The sequence below is a fragment of the Anopheles gambiae genome, chromosome 3, assembly GCF_943734735.2.
Source record: "Anopheles gambiae chromosome 3, idAnoGambNW_F1_1, whole genome shotgun sequence".
NCBI classification, from domain to species: Eukaryota; Metazoa; Arthropoda; class Insecta; order Diptera; family Culicidae; genus Anopheles; species Anopheles gambiae.
The window spans coordinates 46,303,936-46,318,883 of NC_064602.1; the positions used below are offsets into that span (position 1 = coordinate 46,303,936).

Sequence of the window (14,948 nt, forward strand, 5' to 3'; positions counted from 1 at the left end):
AAGTACACACACACACAAGATAAATTTCATACAAACACTTCCCACCCAATGGTCGATTGGCCATACATGAAGCACACTCGGGTCCGATACGTTACCCACACCGTTGCCATGATCGTTGCGGAATCGTATTGTGAGGTAACTGCTTAAATTAAAACCAATTTACATTTACCATTAAATTACACACGCTTCTTTCTACATTAGCCAACGCGGGCAATGCAAAAAACGAGATCCTACCAGCATCCCGCAAGCTCAAAAATACGAACAAACAAGCACACGAAGTGAATGTGATTTTCCCTGGTAGCCGTAAGCATAGCATGCAGCAAACAGAATGAAAACAAAAGCAAAAGCAACAACCGTTCTGAAATAATTCCATTCCAATGCGGTTGCCTTAATCCTGGACGAAGTATGGAAATTAAAAACACTAATCGGCCATTTTACCCTGCCCGCTGCCCGGTCGAAGGAATGTTGCGATTCCCTCCTTTCCACACGGTAGAGGAGCTGCTACTTGAAACCATTAGAGGTGTCAGCCACGTTGTTAGCACAACAGCGTCCCAACAAACCACCACCCCCTGACGTGTTGACCACGAGTGGATAGGTGATTTTGACGGGGATTAATTTGAATTTTATATTGCGCTTCCATTTCGCTGTTCCAGTAGCTTATGTCAATCGTTTGGAAAGCGATTTCAACTAGCGATCGGGCTTCACTTTTTTTTTTGTTTTCTTCATTCTTTTTTCGTGGAGAGAACGTCCAGCAAATTACCATACCGGCAGTGGTATCGTTTACATTGCTGTTTACATAATTGATTAGCCATTGAAGAAGAAACAGCTCAGCAATTCGTGCTAGCCAATTAAAAAGGAAAGGAGATTTTTTTTATCTTAAATTAAATACTTTTAGTTGCTTTTAGAACAAAAATAATTTTGTGCTACAAAATTTAAACATGCTTTAAATTCAACAAAATGAACAATATGTGACATACATTTCATCGATACTTTGACGTATGAGCAATATTATCCCATCATGCTTTTCTTCACACATTGCTTCGCCTTTGTTATCGTTTTCGAGCCCATCTGAAGCTGTCCTGCATCCAATCAATGGATTTAATCAATCAAACTACATGTGATTAAAGATAACATATCCTTCGCCCGTAACTCTGTCACGCACTGTTAAGAAAGACGACACACGGTAAATGGTAGTACGTAAAAAGCATCTCCAGCGGTGCATGAAAACGTTCCAGCATTAAAGTCACCACTTTCACTTTAAATGTCTCTCGTGCTCACATTGCTAAGCTAAATATCCAACCGTCTTCTTTTCTTTTTTTGCAAATGTTCTATACTGCCTCGTGTGGTAATGGAATGAAAATGTTAAAAAAGGGGAATAATGTCGAAAGGAAAATTTAAATCTTTTGAGCGAAAATCGAAGAAAAATGGGAATCATTCCCACGGACGTTGTGAGTCTGCTCGCGATAGTGTTGGCTTCGATTTTTTGAGACATCGACTACCATCCAATTTTACATTTGAACGTATCGATCACGACCAAGAGGCGCCTGAAGCGACGACGACCATGAACATCTCCCAGGCCATAAAGACACCACGCGTGGGAAATGGTTTAATGTGAAGAAACCTACATTCCGAGGGTGGTGCAGAGTGAATTTAACATCACTGAGTCGCTGAGTTACGATATCTTTCTTGCAAAGGGAAACTGTCGATATTCATTGACGGCATTCTTGGGGCGGATTGCGGAACTGCTGCCAAAGAACGGAACTGCCAGTACACACTCCATCGTGTGGAAACCGGAAACAGGACAATGTTACATGATGATTGGATAAAAAATTAAAGCTACACTGTCTGTAGCATTGAAGCCTGATCGTGTTCCGGGATTTCCCTTCCGGGGCTCTTTTTTCCTCCTTTTTTTCTTGCACTTCCTTAGCACACGCCGGAATGTACAAGCGAAAGCATTCTTACAACAACAGCTATCTCTACATGTGCTGGGCTCTAGCAAAGGGAGAACAACGCCCCCTTCATTGATCTGTCGAACGCAACACATCATTCCGCATTCCCCTATCGATGTATTACGAAAATCTTCAACACTTCAACACACCCGGGGCATAAGTATCTCTGTGAAAAGGATCAACCGTTAAGTTGGTGCGGATTGCTACGGAGCCGAATTTTCTACACCCCCGGGGGCCTTTTGCTGCGAAGCAGGTGGAATTCTCGATGGTAGTCGTTTTCTGTTCGCGTTAGCAGCAAGAAAGATACTCAATAATGCCACCATAATCCCCAACCAACCCGCAACCTAACGGCCAAAGGAACATTCCCACTTTTTCGGAAAGTCTCCGGTCCGATTCACGGTTGAGCGGATGATTGGGAAGGTGTGAACGAAATAATAAAAATAAATATTTGAGGTAAAATCAACTGCACCGTAGTGCGACGTAGCCTCACACTTTCCTTCAACCTCAGGCCATGGGGATGGATACAAAGGGGACCAAACGAAGAGGAAACCTCTGTTGTCTTCTTGCCACGTTGCTGGAGGAACTGACAATGAACGGGTCTGTCTGAGCTGTAACGCATGGAGCGTTCGTCCTGCCTTTCTTTGACCTGCCTGATTTCAGTACGACACTTCCGATGAGGTGTACGTGAGGCATGTATGTATGTAGGTAGGCGGATAAGCTTTGGTGCTCCAGCAGGTTATCCCCAAACGAATTTGTGCCGGAAAATGGCATAACAAACCGTGAACGACGGTGCAAGCAAGGGAGCAAATTTTGCCAATAGACTTTTCCGGTTCTTCAGCGTGCGAATACGCTAGAGGAGCGGGATTGTTATCTGGTTGGGAACATCAGTGGCTTAATAATCTAAATTACACAATTTAAGGCAACATTTGATTGAGCCCAAGCTCAATCGGTAGGACTGAAGAGGCAACACGGAAAGGCGCACCGGTATGCCACCACGAATAAGACTACAGCAGTGGGCGAAACCCGGTTGCAATCAAATAAATTGCCAGTTTTCTTCCGTTCGCCTTATCCATTGCGATGTGGGTAACGGATTGATTTTTTTCCGTTCACCCTATCCATTAAAATGTTTCCGATATAGTGATTGCACACGTTGGCTAACGGCGTCCAATGGTTAAAGGTTGACCGGCATTGATCGTGTAGTCAACCTGTTAAATGGTGTCGAAAATTACCCCTGCGATGTCTCGGTTGGTTTGTGGCACGTATGGACATTGATTCTCACACGAGGTGGTTGTCAGAGAAGTCGGCTAGGGAAAAGGTTATTTCCCAAGCACTAGTCTGCTTTCTCTTACCTGCAGACCACTGCTCTATCGACAACCTCCGGCAACGTAATTGATGATGCAGCATATCCTCCCTACCGGTGGGATAACGATTATTGCTAATGAAGACAATCATCATTTACTGACCGCCTGGCCAGCCGGCTTCAGATGACCCAAACTAACCCAAGCCGCTGGAAGAAGCTGGGGTTTCGTCCCGGAGAAAGGTCGAGGATCGAACCGGCCTGCCTATGATGCTGCTCAAGTACGCTTGTACAAATATGGCAAGATTAGGCAAGCGAACCCATCTAAGCAGCTGACCACCATCATGGTCAGTGTTGCTTTGATGCTATCCATTAAATGGCACTTCAAACGTCGTCAATCGATTCATCTTTGTTCGACGAAGCTCGTCTAGGTTGGTAATGATACATGTGCCGTTATTGAGTAAAGGGGTTAGGTTGATAAGCCACAACATTTATGACACAAAGACTTGTTTCAACTATAATTAGAATACATTTAATAACATTAAAATTATGCAAGATATCTTAAGATATCTTAGCAAATAAATTTTGAATCCACATTCTATGAAATATTGCAATGCAAGTTGCTTACAATGTTTATTCATAATTGTTAAATGATGTATCGATCTTCAATAATAGATATTGTGAAGAAATTACTATAATTGAATTGTTTTTTAATTGCGGGAAGAAGCTAAAAAGGTATCATAGCTGCATTGACCATGTTACAATTATGGTACTAATGCTAACCTAACGGGGGGTCCCGTGGTACAGTCGTCAACTCGAACGACTCAATAACATGCCCGTCATGGGTTCAAGCCTCATAAGGACCGTCCCCCTCTAGCAAGGAATGCGTAGGACATTACGCCAAATAAAAGAAGAAAAAGCTATCCTAATCCCTTAATAAAACGCAAAAAACAAGAAAATTAATTTAGCTTCATTCATTATGCCAAGATTTCCTTCAAAGATCATCCTTACTGTGAATATATCAAGAATAAAAGGATCTGCAATGAATAGCTTCTGTTACATTGTTTGATTTTTACAGAAAAAATGATACCAAAGATTAATGTCGCTCAAAACATCCCCTTTCTGGTAGTGTGTAGTACGACACCTCGCGCTTATTGGCACGTTGAGCTTCGGGAAAAAAACAATACCACTCCTAAGCACCATCCATTAACTGTTGTGCAGATTTTCTACCAACCGCCAAATGACTGCGCTATCTTGCAATCGGCTTAACTAATTACCTTCTTTACCGAACCAGCAGCAACAACTGGCTGAGCAGCTTGCAAAGGCAAAGTTCTAGCGCGAAAACAGCCATCACCCCATCACAAACCAATGAAACACGGTCGCTAAAGTGTGCCAGGTCCAAAAGAGTGGCAGACAAAGTCGTAAGCGCGAACTGTCTAAGCCCCAATTTACATAATGGCCGTTACAATAATTTGTTCCATTTGGCTCTTTGGCCCGTTTGGCCCCCTCCCCGAGAGGATTGCCTCCACCGCTGTTGTCTGTTGTCCCCTACCCACATGCCATGCTGCTGTGGGGGAAGGGTGTGTTGGAAAAATCCCTTCCCTCCTTGGTTCTACACTCCTGTGTTGGAACAACGCACCAGCTAGAAGAGTCAAATTCGTGGCAGTAGCTTCCGGTGGTGGAAGGGAAAACAACTTTCAACAAGCCGGTGGAACCCATCGCCGGGGCCATTCCGACCACTCGCAACATCTAAGCGGTTTGGATTGTTTGAGTGGTACAATGAGGACCGATGGGAGCGAGGGAAGAATGGTTTGACCAAAAACAAATGTAAAATTTGTTAGCTGCACGCCTTCATCCCTCATCATTATCCTCGTTTTGAGGGAAGGCACCAAAATCCGACCACGAAAATGTTTGCACGATGTAGACATAATCGTAAAATGAATCGCATAATAATTTTAATGCTAGTCATAAAATCAACACTGTGTGTAGACAACACTGGCGCTGGATGGTAGCCCAGTAGAAAGCAGTAGGAAAGTGGCCTCGATTTGTACCACCACCAGACATGGGCAAAAAACAAAAAGTCAGACAATTCAACCCCATGTTTTTGATGGGAGTTTTGATGTGCACAAATGGTGTGATTGTAGAAATCTGCAACGAATTACAATAGTTTCCTATCATACGGCGGGGGATGACAAGGGAAACAGCGAACGTCCACAAGGGAAAAAATGTTTGATAATGTTCAGCATCCCGCAAAGTGTTGGAACAGAAAAGTTTGTTTTTTTTTATACTATTTTCCATGTACAAAGTGCCACACAGATGAAAATACCATAGTTTGCCTCGGTCGGTATTTCAGCCAAAAACGAGTTTTTCTTGTGGCAGGCTAAACTCCATCTTGTACAACAATTCCATCCCACGCTATACCGCCGAACATAAACTTAAGCCTTTGGCAAGGGCAAATATTCCCGGTGTGCAAACTTTTTTTTTGCTTCCACCGAACTACGAAATGGTACGTGCATAGCTTTCACTATGAGTTTCGTGCTTAGTACCTCGATTGGAGGAATGATGATGATGATGGTACGTGGTCCTGTATTCCCGCGGCGAGTGTGAACGCTAACGTAAATAATATTCACCTTCCCAGGGCCGCACGGATGGCGATGGAGTTGATTTAATTAGAAGATTCTCGACACACCCGGCATTGGGCTAGTCAGCCTTATCAACCCGAGAAAGACGCTCATTATCACCGAAGAAAACGTTTCTGCAATCAAATCCAATCAAACTGTACCCTTAATTACATTCCTAGTTAGCGTTAGCAGCGAACATCTGAAGAAAATAATGAATGAAGGAAGAAAACTGGATAATAAACTCCATCGTCGCGCAATTCTTCTGAGAAGGTATGACTTAATACAGTTCGCATCATAAACTACATGATACATTTTTAAAATTGAAAGGTTAAAACATTTAAAAAGTCTTAGAAACTTTATCTAATGTTTCTAGCTTTTTTTATTATAAGCAGTTAAAAATTAAGTTTTTTATCAGTACATAAAACAAAAACAACGAAAAAAAACTGCTAAAATGCAAAACCTCAAAAGCCTCTCGATAGCGTATTTGTAAAACCCACGAGGTACATAAATTAGATTCCCATTATGCAGATATCTCTCCCAGCGGTCGTAAGCTAATTCTCATACATTCAACAGATTAATCACGGCTCGCAAGCGTGCCGAAGTGTTGGAGCAATTATTCAAAACTTTGTCCTAATCCCGAAACAATATCTCAAGTACTCTTCACGCACAGCTCACATCTTGCCCTACCCTTGAAGTGGCTCTACTCTAAGCTAAGACCGAAAATTGACTCATATTTGTCCCAACCCGTCATAACTTCATTCAGCATATCCCCTTCCTGTCAACGAGTACGGGTGGCAGGGGGTGGTAAGCTAAGGAAGTTGCTATCAACCTCTCCCGTTCAGTCTGTCTGCCAAGCCTGTCTGCTCGACAGCCTGTCTGTCAAGTGAAAAGGCTTCGCCGGTAAGCGAAAACGGAAGTGTGTTTATGTTTACAATCACATCCAAACATACTCACACACACACACACACACACATATATATATATTACCACCACCAAAAGTAAAGTCGCCCTGATCGTTATCCACTGCCGACTGTGTCTGTCCTGAGAAATCTGCCACGACCGAGAAATCTCCAAAACCCAAAGTGCAAATATATTATGACATTTTATGTACTTAAAAACACAGTCTGTTGAAGTTGTTGTAGAAGCCAAAGGATGTCGGGTGTTACGGCTTACGGACAGATGTGGTTCTGCTGCTAACCTTCCTTTGGGGTGCGACCACCGGCGCTGTTCCGATGCTCTTAATACAACTACTCGACACAACATGCTCTCGTTCCTATACATCTGGATTAGCTTCAACATGCCGACAGCACGACGCTACTCAGCGCGCTAGACCCAACGCACTAGTGGCAAAGAAATCCGTAAGAATATGCCACCATCCCTTTGCAGCTTCTCAACACTCAAGGCTATTTCTTATGCTTTCCCTATTCCTGTTCCCCCAATACCATGAAGCGCTCAGAGGGAAAGTGTTGCCAAAAGGCAAAAAAAACTTCTGCTCCTCCTTGCCAGGGAGCTGAAAGCGTCAGCAGCGGCAGTGCAATAACCATGATTTTGCCACTTTGGTTGACGGTTTTTATGTCGGCTTTGGACGTTCCAATGGTTTGAGGTTCCGGTAGTTGTGTCGTGGTGTATTTTTTTCCTCGTTCGTTTTTTTTCACACACAAACATAACGTGCTGAAGGGAGTGTGAGACGATGAGCAGAGAAACGTAACCTCATGCCTTGTGGCTTTTGGTTATGACAAGAAAATCGGTGTCGTAGTGGTCGGATTGAGAAGATACAGGGAAGATTACTGTGGCTTGAAAGTGGATTTTTGTCAAACAGTTTTATGGACCAACGATAAAAATCATTTGTTTGTGTGCTGTACGATTTTGTTGCTTGCATTTTGGCTTGCGCTTCCGCAGTGCAAAAAAACTGATATCCATAAATGAAACCAATCGAAAGTGACAGCCCACAACGCGTTAACGATAAAGAGAAATGATAAATGGAGCTTCCTTGAAGCAAGGTGGAGAAGGTTTGAATTATTAGAAAGAGCACCTTACATTTGTTGCCGTTCGCAATAGTGTGAATACATTTACTTGTACGGTCTTTTTTTTTGGCATCTTTACAATGCTTTTGGATGGCTTCGTCGAGTTTATAGTTTGACTCACACAGGCATTAAAACAATCAACAGTCATGAATGGTTGATCAGAAGTTGAAACACGTGGAATTTGGAACTTTTTCGTAATATTTCTGTTTGTTCTTATGTTTTTATGCATTTCTTAAATGTCTTTGTCATAAATAATGAATTTAAATTTATAAAAACGAATCATTTGTTGATCATTTTAAGTGAGTATGACACGTTGAGGTTCCTATAAAACTGTTTCAATTAAATTTTCTATCAACATTTACATTCTTTGTCATTCTTTTTCTCCTTCTTTTCAACAACCGTTGTCGGTCAAGGCCTGTCTGTACCATTTGTGGGCTTGGCTTTCAGTGACTTATTGATTCCCCCGATATCAGGATAGTCAGTCCTACGTATGACGGGCATGTTGTTAAGTCGTTCGAGTTGACGACTGTACCACGAGACCGGCACATGTAATTGAGTTTATTCAATTCCATTCCGACTGATACGAATAATTAGTGTACTCAAAACATTTAATTTGAATATGTAACTTCATTGACTCGTTCCATTTTACAAATAAAAACTTCCAATACATTGTTTTCTATTAGTACAGCAAGATGCATTCAATAATATGGTGCATTTCGCAACCAATTTGCAGAACATTCGTTTTTTTAACAATCGATTATTGTTCCGGCGACGTAGGAGCATGGAAACAAAAAAATCAACCAAACAAACCAACACCATAAGCTCTCAATAAATACTCTACCGTTTGGCAGAACCGATCACATTCTTTTCCACAGTCACAATATGTGCCACAAACGTACACACATCATGGAAACCCGAGAGTAAACAACACCCAGCGAGCAACAAGTGTGAGCAAACGCCACAAACACTGTGTGCAATCAAACAAACCTCCCCCCAGGGGGACAGTAGAGGGAAATTGTTCGATAGCACTCGACACCCGATTGCATAAGCCATGACCTGGCAAACAGTTATAACACTCGAACAAAACGATCCCCGCTCCGTCCGATCCGACCAACTGTTGAGCAAGCGTAGCGACAAAACACACCCCGAAGGCTCCCCAATTCACCCGCAAGACAAGTGTGCAAATTTGAATACGACCCATTTCCCAGCACCAATGGGATACGATTTAAAGGAGCGAATGTCCTTCCAAAGGGACAAAGTGGTGCCCAGGAGTGGTTTATGTTTTCCTTCCTTCCTTCCTGCGTTTCTTCCGGTGGAAAAGTGAGAGAAAGCTAAACACATTCACATTCACATTCACACCATCCCGTCCCGCAGTTACTGTAACCATCGTGGCACACAAGGACGGTTGCCAGTTTCATCATCGGGCCAAGCCCGATCCATGTTTGTTAACAATTTTATTAAAAGCAAATTATACAGCAAGGAGCATCGAAAATCAGCTTCCAGTGGGAGTGTGAATGCTTCTCGCCGGGTACTGTCGCTGGGATTGGGATTTCTTCCCTAAAAGTTACTTTCCACTTCCGGGGCAACATGCCGTGCCACGACCGTTCGGTACGGGAACGCACCATGGGAATATGATTGAATATAAATTAAGATTTTTTTCTTTCTACTTTCCACCTCCACTGCCGAGGCGAGCAGGTATGAGACGCGGTGTCTTGGTAGCGCGACTGTTGACAGCATGGTGTCAGTGTCTTGCACTCTGTGCTGTGCTGAGTTTCCAACCACATCGGACCGATCGGTCGACAGAAGCGTGAACGAAACACCGATGTGACACACCGGAAATATTAGCATTTAGATGTAAAGTTTTTGCACACACTTTCTGATTCATCTTTTCCATCGAGCCACGGTGCTTTCGCTACTGAAAGATTGCTGTGTGCTACCGATGAAACAAATCCGAACCTTCATCGCTAGCCTTTCCTCAGGCTGATTGTGCGACCCAAGGAAGAAGGTCGCACGGACCATCTGCTACCAGGGGCAGAAAAGTTTACTACAAAAGTGTATGTGTGTTTGTGTGTGTGTGCACCTCATATCGCCTCATATTTTGTGGTTGCACGAGTTTTTCCCTTTAATCTTCACTTCCGGCTATGTAGGTGTTGGCGGCGAGTGTTGAGAATTCTTTAATCTTGTATTTAATACGAACCACTGCACCCTATATTCGTGTGTCCTGATGGTGTGATAGAGACTTTCGAATCTTACGAATTCTTGGTTTGATATTAGATTTAATAAGAAATGTTTTGATTTGTTTGTTGAAGAAAACCTGCACAAGGAACGTACTCTTACATGAGATCATGCCATCAATATACACTAAATACATTACAAAAACATTGTCCACATTTACTTAACATCTATCATCACTGAAATTGCTTTAATGACTGAACTATTCGTACTCTCCTACGCCTAATGACATTCAGTCTGATGTATTCAAACAGCGTTTTGGTGATTATTTTCCTTAATGCTCTGCACCTTTTTGGACGAATGGAAAACATTCGTTATGTTACCGGTATATAATAAAAAGGTCGCTAGTGTGTTTACTGCAGCCAAAGCTCTTTTTCACAAATACAGTTCTTTCACATCGTTGAATCAGCATGAGTTTGTACCAAGACGTTTCAAAGCGTGCTTCAAACTTAATTGACTTTATAGCAACTGGTTTACGCTCTTTTAATTACTAGTATCAGATGGATTGTGCTTTGAAAGCTGTATTTGATAGTTTTATCCATACAAATAAACGAACATATAGCATACCTTCAAACCCTCCGCAGAGGTATCAGAAGGTAATGTTAACTTAAATCACTTAATCAAAGCCACTAAACAATATTTACAATAAATGACCGTTTGTTTACAATTTGTTTAAGTTGTTGTGGAGTCAAAATTAGCCAGTACTGAGGATTACGTATAATGTTTTGTTTACTGCTTCTAGAATGTATTACTTCTAAGATATTTCATAAGGGAGTGTCTACGTTGGGTATACAAGTATGGTACCTTTAACTTTTCTTTTTTAATGAATGCACTTTACAACACCGAACAGGGCCAAGTAGAAGAGATATATGAACCTTTTAAAAACTATGTTGCTAGGCTGTGGGATTTTTTGTCATCAATTTGCCAACTAACCTAGTCAAAAACTCCTAATAGCAAATTTCAAATATGCTATTATCGAATAAATAAATACATTAAAAAACTTTAAATGTTTAGGAAAATTACAATTTATCGGGAAGCGAACTGTATATGATGGAAATTGGACTCTAAGGCACCCTTTTCGTCTGTCCAAAAAGATGTTATAAAGATCAACTCCCATCACATAAAGCTCTCGTCCTTAGGAAAGAGTCAAGAAAGTGTCCATAATGAGTAGTAAGTGAGTGAAAATATGAAATTCAGGGGGTTCCAACCCCTTTTATCTAGTTAAGTCATACACTATGATGAAAATGTCACATATTTCTTTAATATTTTAAATACGTATGATATTAAAGTATAACTTTATGATATTAAATAAGAACTTTTGAAGCAAAAAATATTGCCATATAGACAAGCTGTGGCAAAAAGGCATTTTATGTTCATTCCATTTAGTTGTCCTTTTCTCTGGTTGAGCAATTTCAATTATTCATCCTGCTGAACATGTTTTAAATTCCATAACCTATTGAAACCATTATACCATTGCAATTTCGTGTCACGCAACACAGAAATATCCAACCGGGAGCAACTGTACAGGAGCATGAGCAACAAGAAATCGTGTCGATTATTCCTTAAAACAATGCTAAATGAAATAAGTGGCACTCAGCATAAAACTCCAATTATTCTAAAAGTTTCCCATTTCCGGAAGGCATCCGTGGCAAAAATGAAATTAAGTTTCCAAACAGACGAGATCGCGGAAAATCACGCTTATACCTTCCGGGTGCAGTTCGGATGTCTTCCCGCGGCTCATTTTCGTTGTTTCGACGAAAGAGCTATTTTATGTTACGTTTAGCTTGTTCTTTTCTTTTTTTTTTTGCTTCTTTATAACGTTCATTCAGCACAGCAACACACTGGAGTCCTTACGTTTTGATCATTTCTTAGCGAATGGACGAGCTGCTTTCCGACGCTTCGGGGCATCCATTTTCCACTTATTTTGTGTGCATAATTGTTGCCAGCATTAGCCATTGCCCTTTGCCCTTTCTACTCATGGAATAAACTGCGCTAAATGGAATAATAGCGTTAACCTAGTTAAAAAAAACACATTTTTCTATATCTGTTTTTCATGTTTTCAGTGCAGAGATTTGAATTTAAAATAATCTGCATTCCACTCATCAAAACATCTTCAATACACTCTCTTTAGCTCAACGATTCAGACATTTGCACAATTAAAAGACAATCCGACATAGGCTATAAGTGTCGCATGAAAATCAAATCGTCATCGATTTAATAATGCCATAAAGGCGTCCATTTTACTACCACGCCACAAAACCGCAAATCCAACAGGGGCTCGAGGGGAACGATTCTCGAGTGCATACAACCGCTGAACCGTAAAGTGTTGATGATGTGGCCACTTAAAGCATTTCCTCGCTCGTAAACGGCTTGAACAGAAGCAGGCTCTACACTGCTTGAAGATAACGAAGGTTCAGCTCGAAACATCGAGTGGTTCCGTTTTCTACTGATTTGATGACCCCCGGGGGGGTTCGTAACACACGCTTTCTCAACATCTTTTTCTTCTTGCGAGATTTTTCCCAGTATCATACATTTGGTCCGATAGTCTCCGCAAGACTGTCCTCTAGCAGAGTGGATGCCTTAGAACATACTCTTACACAACCATCATCACGCCCAACAAATTGAATTCCCATCAAAAGAGAAAACCGACCGTCGTCTTTGCTGCGTGATTCTGGAGAGGATAAAGTTTTTGCGCTGCAGGGAAGGACGGCAACAACAAAAAAAACGCAACAACTTTTGAAGGAATCCTATTTGCTCAAGCTGTGGTTGTTGGACAGTGTCGACATCCATCCAGCATCCAGCGAGAATGAACGAAATGAAAAGATTCAGCAATTTCCAAACGTTCCCCACCTCGGACGAGGAGGGAAGAGAAAGCAATAAAATATTTATGAACATGCTTCCCTTCGCTAGCAGATCTAAAGAAAACCGTTGATTTTTGAAGTTTTGGATATCCACAGCCAAACAACCAGTGAGAAGTTTTTTTTTAACACCATCCAGTAACCAAAAAAAATAGAAAGGGCAAACGGGATAAGACATTGCACGATCTTTAGCATAAATTCTGTGTGGCAAAAAAACTGTTTGGAATTTTGTTCAACGCTTTACTTTAAATTTCGTTTACACTGTTTTGCTCCTAGTTTGTTGTAATGGCACTGTAAATGTTCATCACGGGACAAATGTGCAATAATATTTCTTGTTTCTTTTGATGTATCTCTCATCCTTTGCTTGTTGAATGTGTGCTCTGTGCTAATACTCATCGCAATTGACAAAGTTATACAATTCAAACGTCATTCTTACATGCTAAAATTATTTTAATGTTTTCTTGCTCTCACAACAAAAGAACTTCTAATACTTCAAAACAAATAAACAATAGACGCGGTTCTGCTACAGTAAGAACACAAATCCTAATTTGAATATCGTGCCTCGCTCGGGGATTATTTGCGCGTAAGCGGAAAACAAAATGAAAAATCCATCGATTACTTCCCGTATTTTGCATCAAGCAATACGGTGCATCTCACCATCTATGCCATGTACCGCGCTCATCAGCCTGACGAACGAAGAAGCTTGATTTATCCTCAGAACATTGCCAAAATTCTCAACAAGCCTTAAGCCAACAAGCCATTAAAGCACTCAACGGCCTCCGCCTTCCATCTACCCTCCCATCCCGCTGATAGGAGATGGTTTAAAACGCGACCCTCACATGCCTTCCTAGTGATGGCTGGTTGGTCTGGGTATCCATTTGAACGTGGATCTCGTGGCACAACGATACGAACGATAGCGTACGTACGTTCTGTGGTCGCATTCCTCATTGAAATGTGTCGGTTGGTGAGCGCTTTCGTTCAACCAGCGTCACAGTCACGCTGCAATCGTATTCGGGAAGTGATGCTTTGAGGGTGTGAAGGAGTCAACCTGATGGTGGGTTGCCATTCCATGCACCTGTTTCCGAATCTAGCCATCCATCTATCTTTCGAGAGATTTTAGCGAAAAATAGCCTCCCACCGTGTTCGTGCTACGTTCGTGTTACGTTCCGGTGGCAGGTTTAAGCTTTATCCTTTAAACTTACTCTGTACTCTCTTTCCTACAACAAACCATACCACGCAACTTGCCTGTATATATCGACTCCACCAAAGTGTCCATTCGTATGTGTGTGTGTGTGTGTGTGTGTGTGTGTGTGTGTGTGTGTGTGTGTGTGTGTGTGTGTGTGTGTGTGTATGTGCGTGTTTGTTTGTGTGTGTGAATGTGTTTTGCTTTGGAAGTTGGTTCGCGTTGGCCAACGCGTCATCATTTTGACAAGCTCCTGCCGTGAATTAGTAGAAAATTACGTTTTGTGACTTGAATAGCCCAACGTTGACCATTTCTGTCTATCCACTATAATGGTGACTAAATTCAATCTTATTTGTTAACTATGGGACTATTTTAACAAAAAGTTTCAAATGAATATTAATTCAGTTTGATGTATAAAGGCGATTCCGACTAATATATTTCAGCAACGAAATTCTGAATGGGATTTCTCATTCAACGGGTACTATACTATCCAATACTCATACTTTACTATTAATGACAATACAAGCCAAAATAGCCACAAATAAGTCGAGTGAGTTATTTAGTTATTAAGTTATTTAGAATTTGGAAAAACTTATGATAACTAATAAGTTTTCGGAATTTACTGTTGTAACAAAACAAAGAACTACACTTATAATAATTGGTGAATTATAATAATCTAATCAAGACCCATATGTGAAAAGACTTGCTTACAATTTAATCACGGCAATAATAAAAATCATCTAAACATTAAAAATCATGAAAAATCCTCATACTCATCTTTAGA

General features: G+C 41.3%; 1 protein-coding gene across 5 annotated transcripts in view; it reads left to right on the forward strand.

Annotated features, from left to right (window-relative positions):
- LOC1279385 (lachesin) overlaps nt 1-14,948 on the forward strand; it is a 61,643-nt gene that overhangs the window by 28,695 nt on the left and 18,000 nt on the right. The gene's annotated exons all lie outside the window — the stretch shown is intronic.